The 10,768-nt window shown below is 39.4% G+C and overlaps 1 protein-coding gene across 1 annotated transcript in view; it reads left to right on the plus strand.

The window, feature by feature from the left end:
- The first annotated feature begins 6,520 nt into the window (after positions 1–6,520).
- The window catches only part of LOC108626251 (somatostatin receptor type 2), a 61,733-nt gene continuing 57,485 nt past the window's right edge, over positions 6,521–10,768 (plus strand). The window contains exon 1 of the mRNA XM_018026830.2: positions 6,521–6,763. The gene's annotated coding sequence lies outside the window, so the exon portion shown is untranslated. The remainder of the gene's footprint in view (positions 6,764–10,768) is intronic.

Below are 10,768 nucleotides of genomic sequence, written 5' to 3' on the forward strand. Positions count from 1 at the left end.
TTATATAAAGTTTCCTGCAATTCGTTTCACAATTTTTTATATAATTACGTAACTGACGAAAAGTTATTTGCTCGTTAAAAAACGTTCATTGCTGAACTCTTCCAATTGAATTTAATTAACAGAATTTTAATAGAAATTCCACTAGAAATTTCATTAAACGAATTTCCATTCAAGTTGCGAGGCCGCAAGGGTTCGATCGATCGAAGCTTTTATATGAATTTTCGATTATCCGGACTTTTATCATTCCATATGTCAAGGATATACGAGTACGCACGTCAGTTGATATTACATCGCAATTCCCAATCGAATTCTATATGATATTACATATATTTCGAGCCCGACATTTCACCGTCGGATCCGGTTTGTCCTTTAGCAAACCTATTCGAAGTACGGGGAATTAATTCCAGGGAGGCAACGTGCGCGTGCAATACCTGTTAACGGAAAGCAGCACGATGCGGTTTGCTTTTGGTCATGTGTTAGCATAGCCAACCCCGGGTTCCACGATTAATAATCGCAGTAGGGGAAAATTGCGTCATTGCCCGAAATTCTAAACTTAATATCCCGCTAGCTAGCACAGTTTGTCCCTTAATTGTGCGTATAAAGACCGAACTAAATGAACTCCCCTAATTAACCGAGGAACTCGGCTCCCTTACTCTTCCTCTCACACTGACTCATCAATTACCAGCTATATGCTATGCTGCCCGCAGTTTTCACGCAGACTGAATTTTTCATTAACCCTGCCGAGTAAAATTGTGAAAATTAACTCGATCCGCGGTAGCTTGGGAGATTTCGCATCGGCTTTACGGTGTTTCGCTGTTTCTAGCATTTCGCTCTGCCATTCTCTTCGCTCGTAAATGCTCTGGCCATGATTTACAGCCTTTAATCTCGACGAACGTGCGTGGGTGACGCAGTTGGTAGGGGTGTCTCGGAAAAATTATTCCATCTGCTCGTTCCAATATTCGCTAGCAGCCTCCGTCGTACATATTATACAGAACCCGAGCCAGAAACGTCGATAATTTCCTAGATAAGCAATATTTCCGGCTGTGTCGTTCGCAATAATGTAGATACGTCGAGTGGCACGACGCGTATCGACACGATGACACGCAATAGACGTTAACTCGTTTCTCGATTAATTTCTACTCGACGCATACTTCCGTCCAGAAGTTTTACTAGCGCTTATTGTCTGTCAAAGAGTCTGACAAGTCCTGATCACAGTACGTCTCACTATTATATAAAGAGGAAGCGTTTGTTTGTACGTTAGGAAAAATCTAAAAGGCAATTTAAGTATTTACAATGAAATTTGAGATATACTCTGGAGTATCATAAGATATATTTATTTGTAAAGCAAACAACACTAGTATGAATAATTACTGAAATTGAAAAAGAGTGAAAAATAGGTTTCTACTTTTTTACAATATTTCTTTAACGCGCTAGGGTATCCAAAAGAGATTTACTTCAAAATATTACATAGTCAATTAAAAGAGGATATAAACTGTAAATCAGAATTTTCTCTATGATTACGTGTGTAATTCTAAATTCGATATAATAGATTCTCCTACAATTATTAATAAAAATTTTGCAAGTTTCATTTTGCCTATACGTGTTTTTTATGTGTTTTGCAATATGTTTTAACACATGAGTGCAGAAGCTCCTCGCCGGGCTTCCATTCGCGTCACGGTTCTTCATTTTCGACTTTCTATTCAAAAACGTAGAATCGCATCTCCAAACGAATGTTCACGCTGACCAAATAACAGCGTCTCTGTAATCCGAGAACGTGAATAATTCAAGAGGTAAAGTGCAAGAGTAAATCCGCGTCTGTACACTGGCTCTCGCAAGTCCATCCGCATAAGGCGATGAATTTACTTCTGCACTCCGGGAGTGAATTATTCATAGTTAAATTACGGGCGAGAAAAGTGTGTCAGTCGTGTAACCTCGAACTTAGTTCCTTCAACGTTCTCGAGACAAAGGAACCTCTTGTGTTTCAACACGCGTAACATATTCCTCCGGTTTAGCATTCGAAATTCTCTTCGGTCCTCGCCACCTATGCATTCGACTCCTTCGGTAATCAGCAAGGAAAATTAGTTTAAGTATCGTAACGTATTAGCTTAACAGGGAAATAATTTTATTACGTAAATGAACTCTGTTAACTGTGTTGTTAAAATGATATACATGAAGTAACTTTTGTCAACTTGCCGGTGACAATTTGAAAACTTTACTCGTGCGTTTTGCGAAGGAGGAATTTCTGATACTTCATAAACTCGTTTGATGGCACTCTGCTCCGTGCGTAACATTCATTGCAAAAACGCGTGGAATACTTCGACTTCTCAAAACTACTCAGGATGAGATTCAATCGTACCGTCTTGTAAAGCAACGCGAATTTCCCAAGTAAATTCATTGGATTCCGGTGCTGCTGCTATTTTCGTAAAGGTGAGACAGAATGAAACTGGTCAAAACTGAAGCTTCCGTCATGTCCCGGTAACCTTTCCTGAAAACTGCATTCCATTTATGCGGCGCGTGCTCGCGCGAATGTCTCTACTACTCTACGTGCATAATGCAACGATGTTCTGGTCGTTATGGCGACGGGCAGAGTAATAATTTGTTGGAATTGTTGTTGCATAAAAGAAACATTAGAAGGAACAACGTTAGGGCGGAGGTTGTTCGGTTGCGAAAGATAAACTCGAATTCCAGAAAAAGTTCGAGCTAGTCTGGTTAAGAATTTTGCCCAGCGATTCGAGACACATAAATGTCGAGAACTATAAGAACTATAAATACGAACGTGCGGCGAAAAGTTGGCCGGCCGAAAGAAAGGTGAAATGTGGCATAAAAACGGCGTTGAGTATGCCATAAATTGAAGCGAATATTACTGTAAAACGCTATCGGCACACACCATACGAATAACGTTTACCCATCAGCGTGCCATGTTCCGATAAATAATCGAAGGTAACGTCTGTTTAATATCTCGGTAGATTTTATGCCAGATATCATGTATTACTTAATCGTTCCTTCTGAGAATAGTTATTTCAAAATAACTTTACCGAACGTGTCTATGGATAATAATTATAAACATTTTACCAGATCGATTATAAAAATGTCAATAAGATGATTCCATTAAAATGCAAGATATTACAGATCGTAATCAAATTGTGGTATGTTATTCTTCAGATCGCAATGAATATGTCGGTATAGTTAAATGTCCACGTTACCGAATTTAAAAAATAATGAAGCTTAAAACGTTGTACTTTAACACTGAAGTATGTGGGTGTCATGCACTTGTCAATGGAAACTATAAAATTAGTATGCTTGAATTCTGGGAGTGAAAAGAAAAACCTAAGCTCATTCAGATATTCTAATAAATGCAAAAGAAATATATTTTGCCAAACTAAGAAAAAAGTTATTTGCATTAAAATTATAAATATTTCATTTCTTATATACGACTTTAAAAAAATCGAAATTTATTTTTATGGACTATAGTAATGTGCATTAAAATTTATGACATTCTTAGTATGCACATTCGCTTGACTTCAGAATATTAATAGAATCACCTTAACAAGTGAAATGCCTGTCTCCCAAAAATAATTAGAAATCCTAATGTAACGATCGTGGTTACGTTCAGTCTGTTATACGTGCAATTTATTTGATTCATTCATAAAATATACGCGTACGTTGTCGTTCACAAAGAGTTACCGAGAAAAATCCGGTTTATGACATCGCGTACGTAACGTAATAACGGAACAAAGTCTGATGCGATGGCAACGCGAATTTGCATCGCCCGAAGCGAGTTGAGACCACGGCGGGGCTAAAGCGTCGGATTTCCAGTAGTTCAGCTTGATATTGGACGCGACGCGTTGCGTCACTAGGAAAAACGCGTATCGACGCGGTACCGCCTGGTAATATTTCTCGCGGATTTACCGGGAATCGACGTTCGCTCAGCGCACGCCGGCTCTTTGTAAGAAAGCAGTCATTTAACGATGCCATAACGCGATTCCGACTAGATTTAATAGCCGCATATCTTCGAAGCGAAAGTTCATCCGCGATAAAAAGCTGGATTAATTATCTGAGGTCTGATCAAAGCTACGAAATAAGTAGGTAAGCCCCAGACAAAGTTCAAAAGTGGCTATTGTGTTAGGTTGATGGAAAAATAATTGCGGCCTTCGCTGTTATGCGCAACAACCGCAATTATTTTTGCAGCATCTAAACAAATTGGTTTCTGACATTTTGAGAAGTAGTTCTCTATCAACGAGGAGTTAAAAAGTACAATTAGAGAAGTAGTCTTTAAAATCTTGTGTAATTGCTACAAAAGTCGAGTTTTCTTCAAATGAATGAATAATTGTCAGGACAGAGACAAAGTATAAACGCGTAGAAAGATTTCGGTATCTTGAATTATTCCGGCTGCTTGAAATTTGTCGTGCTTCACGTGACCGAATCCCCAATCTCGATAACATCGAGCTCGGCCAAGTGTTCCAGACCCGTTTTTCTTCCCTCTTTCATGCTTGCTTTTCGATTTTCTAAGATATCACTGACTAGAACTCCGGTTTCTACTCTAGTTGTGTAGTTTCTTCAACCTCAAGACTGAACTTTAAGACAATTCAATTCGACCTTTTCTTCCAGGGAATATCATTCGTGCCCGATAAGGTTCAAATTTCATTCGATCTTCACTGATCTTTACTCGGAAAACGAAATCGAGGCATTATTAAAAGTAAAATCCAAGAATTTTTATACCTATTATATTATATCTTTCATATTTTAAGTATTTTCATATATATTACGTATAATAATATAATAACTAATATTCATATTTTTTAATATATGGATTTTTGATACAGAGAAGTCTCATAGCTATTTTTCTTTTAAGCTCCATCTTACCTTAAGCAAACCGAGGTCTATTATGCAATAAACTCTGGCAAAGTGCATCTACCAACAATTGCATAACTCCGGTGAACATTGAAAATTTTATAAACGCAAAGTATCCTTTTTTCTACGAAGACATTTCTTCAGTATATTCCAAACAAACCGGATGCAGTTACGTATCGCAAGACATGATTGCATGACAACAATTTTCCTGGTCGACTTTCCCTCTCGATAACTTGCGTATCGTTTTCATGAAGGTAATTTGTTTATCGAGACATCAAGACTGTGGAATCGAAGTATTACGAGGGTTATAGAAATGTCTCACAACTTTTACAGAGTCGGATTAAGAGTTATTTATAGAGATAAACATTGCGTTATATCTGTCAACAACTTTCATTAAATAAGAACAGCACTTTTATTCTGATCATACGTTCTTCGTATAAAATAACTAACATTCTTCGTCGCGGATTCGTCCGGATTAATTATTATATAAAAAATGAGAAATGTTTAGAATAGAAATATTTCATGAACGAAAATCAAGTCGGTAAGTCATGGAACTTTAGAGATATGGATGATTTTGTGTACATACATTTTACTCGATCTCGGATAGCTAATGTATTTTTCAAGTTAACAATTTTCTTATAAAATCCATAAGAGGTCGTGCACGCGAGATAACTTGGCGAATCCCCAGTGAATCGACTTGACGGGAGGCGTGTAAATTTTCCAAACTTAACCCAAGAAGATTGGCTCGAAACGCGTGGAGCGATCATAAAAATAAAAGCGTCTCCTTTATTACTCCATATATCTCGCAGCTTAGTATTTCCTTTTGAAATTATTTATACTCCCGCGACTATCTTGACTCGTCGCTGAGGAACGTTAAAAGTCATTAACGCGGAGAACGAAGGATCGAGAGAGGAACTACTCGTACGCTAGGCAATATCTTCGTAGAAAACAGTGTTCCCCTGAGATTATTGTTTTACCGTTCCGGTCCCAGAGTGGTAATCGTAATCTCGTGCGACGCGCGATTTTCAAGATATATAAGCCAATAACCGAATTGGCTTATACATACATATAGTATAGCTTTCACGTTTTATACAAGCATAGATATAATGACTGCAAATTTTATAGCATTATAAGGAGAACTATAAACACTGCATGTGATGTGATATAATTCTAACTTCCAATTCATACCATAAATGTTTCATTCTGTATAGAAAGTAGTCTAGTAAAGTACCTGTTTGAATAATCATTCTGCTATCTCTCCAAATAAAAACATTAGAGAAACTGACAAGCAATCCATTCGTATTATCGATGTTCCTTTGGTCAAAGAAGTCAATTATACAATATCAGAAAATTCATGACATCTTCAGAACCGCATGCTTCCCTGCGTCACTCCGGATTACGTCAACCTTTACGAATCTACGAAATCCCTGAGGGTAGATGGATCCACGAGGCACGGAGAAGAGGAAGAAGAAAGAAAAGGGAAAGGTGAGAGTTCTGGTTTTAATTTAATCGGACAGGAACGTTAAGGAGACGCCGAAGAAGCGCGTGCGCAACCGTGCGTTCCTGGACCACCGTCAGCCTAGTAGCCCACGCTGACGTCGGCGGCGTCGCGGTTGTGGGTGCTGTTCGTACGTTGCCGTCGCGACGCCCAGTGACCGTGCCACCCGCGTCTCAGTACGCGTCCACACGTCGTCAGGGCACGATTTACTGTCGCTCTGTTCGGTGCTCACGAATTTCACGAGTGCCGCGTCCACCCTGCTGTGCACGTGACTCTGCTCCACCGCACGACATTCAAATCGTCCATCCGGTATTCGTATGCCTCGTGATCCATCCCGGAGCGTCTTCTTGAATGAACTACGAGATGTGGCGAACAGGTCGTCCCTCGTCGTGTAGGAGTTGAATAATTAGCAAGGTAAGAGCGTAAATTGGTGTTATGTGAAATTTCGAATTCAAGCGTGGCTTCGTTCAATGATAGAAATTGATTGAGTCAAATTTAGCCGCCGAGGGTGCCACGAGGTTCTCATGCGATTCAGATCGCGGATATATTTTAAGCGATGAGACTCGTTTTTTTGCCAACTTGTTAACGTTCCCGCTCCAACAGGTCGTCGGAAGGCGGCGTTGTTCGTAAAACGCGAACAAAGGTGAAACACGCGCGTGTAGCTTATTACCTGTGACATTATTAATATGCCTGGTTTTTCTGTGTTCGCCTATACCAAAAATACGTGGAATTCTGAGGGGTCGCCGAAAGACACGCGGTGACGTGACACGTTTATGCGTCGTAACATGTTAATTATACCCTCGTGACCAGAAACACGAAACAGAATGATTCCTACGTTTATAGGTGAATATTTCACTACGTTAATGTCGCGTGCACGAACACCCACATTATCTTATCGTTCGGAGTTTATATAGAAACGATCTTGAACAATTTGTGCGGTTAGCGAAAATCAGCCTCGAATATTCTGTAGGAACTCTGGCAGAGGGTATAAGATTCGCCACCCTTCTAGTCTACCCCATGGGGATGCGTATTGACAGTGGCTCCACGTGTACCGTGGCCACGTCGACGCTTCCCACTACGGTGAGGACCGAAATTTCAACGAGCTAACAAACGGTCTGGAAAAGCGATACAACCCTGAGAACTTTCGCTGACCTTACTCTTTGACGTGAGCCGATGAAATGTTACCGGACTAGTGCCTGATCTGACAAAGCTTGATGTACCTTTTCGAAAAGCCGCGGATTTTCTAAATTGCGATCCATACAAATATTATTAATGTCTCGACAGCTTTATGCAAAACATATAAATTAGCAGAATATAGAGTAAATGTCCTAATTTTTGTCCACATCATAATTTCTACCCACTGGCATAATTTCTGCAATTTCATATTATTTTAACACTATTCCTACCGAAAATGCCAAAAACCTGCTAAAATTTTCGCTTCAAATTATTACCATTAGTTTAATCGCTTTTCCGCAATTAAATTTTTGACTTTTCATTTAATTAATTAATTTAACAACCATTATAGGAAAAGTCAAGAATTTGATTGAGGAAAGAGGATTAAAGTAATGATGATAATTTTAAGAGGTAAAAATAGCATTGAAATTATAAAAGAATATATTATGTTAATTATACATTTCTATAATTTTGGTATCTCAAAATTATAGGAAATTAAGCCGGCAAGTAGAAATTGTGATGTGAACATAAATTTCATTTACGTTAAAATGGTCATAAATATGTATATCTCTAAAATGTCAATCTCTCATCATCAATTATTTATCAAAAACTTTCATCCCTCCGACTGGCATCCGTCCATTAGCTCAGGGAGAGAGATATTTTCAAACATTTTCCTTCGTTTGCCAGGCCATAGAGCCGTGCTGAGTCGTATACATCCGCTCGATATGGGATGGAAAATTGTCAAAGGTTGTATCTCGCGTTTGTCGTTCGAGACGCGGGGGTGCAAAAAATGGTCGGCCTTGTTCCTCCGTGCCTCGATACATCTTTTCATCGCGGCCGTGCGGAGGGACGAGTACAGTGTTCAGTCAGCCAGCTTTCCACCATTCTTTCCCCTGTCGTTTTCTGGCTCGTTTGTTACGGTACTGCCGTCTACGTCAACCAGTGTCCGTGTCGCGATTTTTCTTGCTTCCCTTATACCCTGACAGGATGGTCCACATTCTTTAGTTACGCTTACTTGGTAGCAAATGTGTGATTATACCCTTAATTATATATTTAGATTTATATTCAAATCCATTTTTGTCGACAACAATTTTCAATCGCTTTATAAAAATGGAGACCACTTTCTGAAGTGTGTATCATAGTATGACACTGGTTTCCGAAGAAACTGACTGGATCTGTAATAAACATTACATCGGATGCACGCCTGCATGTGACAGACAGTGCCACGTGTTCATGACACTGCATCGAGCCGTCGCTTTGAATTAGATCAACATCTGTATAAAATCAAGCGGTTCGACGTCGCCGCGGGATGCTGCGTCCCGGAAACGACGTGCAAACAGGTTGCATCATGATAGATGCATTTACGTTAATTCAAACTAGTTTACTCACAAATAGCTTCTGTTCCTGGAATTATCTTGAATACACCATTGCTTCTTAAGTAGTCAGGTTTAGTAAAAGCTTAACACGAATCTCTGGCAAATTGACAAACATGAAGCTTGCCAATTTTTGAGAAACTTGAGTTCAATAGACCAAAGTTCTTTTTATACTTAGAACATGATTTATTATCCTCTAGTCTTTCACTGATTATTGTACTACCGTTTTCATGACAGTGAAGAATTTTCTTTAACATTTCACAAAAATTGACAAGGTTCATCTTCGTCAATATTTAAGAAACTCAATTTCAGTAGACTACAGATCTTTTTATACACAGAACATGACTTACTAGCTTCCAGTCTTTTACTCATTATCGTATTATCTTTTTCACGGGAGTTTCTCTTTACATGGACTGCATTTCTAAGAATCAATTTAGTTTGCTGCCCTGGTTCCCAGGATACGATGTGCAGCGGTTTCTCGACGAGTTCGAACACACTGGATAAGGTTCTCGTTTCGACTATTGTTTCAAGGCGAACGGTTTGACTCGGTAAGGGAGGTGAAACAATAAGCTTCGACGAGAATAGAAGTTCTGGAAAAGGTCGGGACGCGTTGCACTCTTCAAGACACCGAGATTTCGAAGCACTCATTGTCTATTAAAAAATCTGGCGAAGGTTCTAACTAAAACAACGAAAGACATACTAAGCCGTTCGTTAATTATTCATTAAAGTATCACACATTTTCATTTGTCACACACTTGCAATGTCCCCGTTTAATTAGATGTTTCTCAATACAGTGTACTACGTATAGCCCATATTATTTTTCCAACAATATCGTATTTTCCAAGTGTGTACATCCGTACAAATTAATATTATTAACTTATATAATTAGTACTAAAAAATTGTCAATGAAATTCCTTTCCTCGACATAAGCTTACATGAATACATCAATTTTTACCCGAGGCTATTCAAGTGAGGAGCACTGTACGTCTTAAGACTTATAAACCGGGGATGGGGCGGTATATGTGTATACAAGAGTCACGTTTGGAATTGACCGAAGGGACGAACCGTCTCCCTTGTTCACGATTAAGTAAATATCCATCAAGTTTAACGTGTTGTCGGTTCCAATTAATCAAGAGTAATGCGTATACGCGCGGGACTTGAATCGATCGGGAAAAGAATCTATAAATAAAGCGACGCTGCTGTGTCGCTACACCAGGACAAATTGACGACGGGACTGATTATCGGATTAATTGAAACGCAGTGGACGTTGAAAACCCGACGGTAGAACAACTTCTATTCAATTTATAATTTTTTATCAAAGTACAATTTCAGTAGCGTAACACTCAAATTTCTGATGGAATCTCGTCGCAACGTCTAGTGTCGCTTCATTAATCGTGAGCAAAGATAAAGAATGCGCGACAGATTAGGTAGCTTGGACGGTAAATCAAGTTCCCGTGGAAGCAAGCACGCCCAGTCGCGGACCCACGGAATTTTGAGAGGAACAGGCAACACGCTGTCACGAGCTGCTTTGCTTTACGTAACTCGTTCATCGTTTAATAACACCACGTCAACGGCGGCGGGAGTCCCTAAATATCACCCAGGCTACCGTCGAACTACTAGTTCGTTTCTCTTTTGGCCTCGCTCTTCCTTTTCCACGTGAACGACAATGTGTCAAACGCGACGGCCGGTCGACGAAGATTCATCGTTCACCTATTGACGCTTGACAATTCGAGTACACAAACAAGTATAGACGTATGGTGACAGTAAATTGAGTGTGCGCCTTGCATACCTGAAGTTCAATACTTCTGTCGCATTGTAAAATCAGATAGGTTCGCAGTTGTTTCTTATTGTCACTCTCTGTATTTTTATGTAC

Source organism: Ceratina calcarata, unplaced genomic scaffold, assembly GCF_001652005.2.
Source record: "Ceratina calcarata isolate Rehan_Ccalc_2016 unplaced genomic scaffold, ASM165200v1 scaffold390.2, whole genome shotgun sequence".
Taxonomy (NCBI): domain Eukaryota; kingdom Metazoa; phylum Arthropoda; class Insecta; order Hymenoptera; family Apidae; genus Ceratina; species Ceratina calcarata.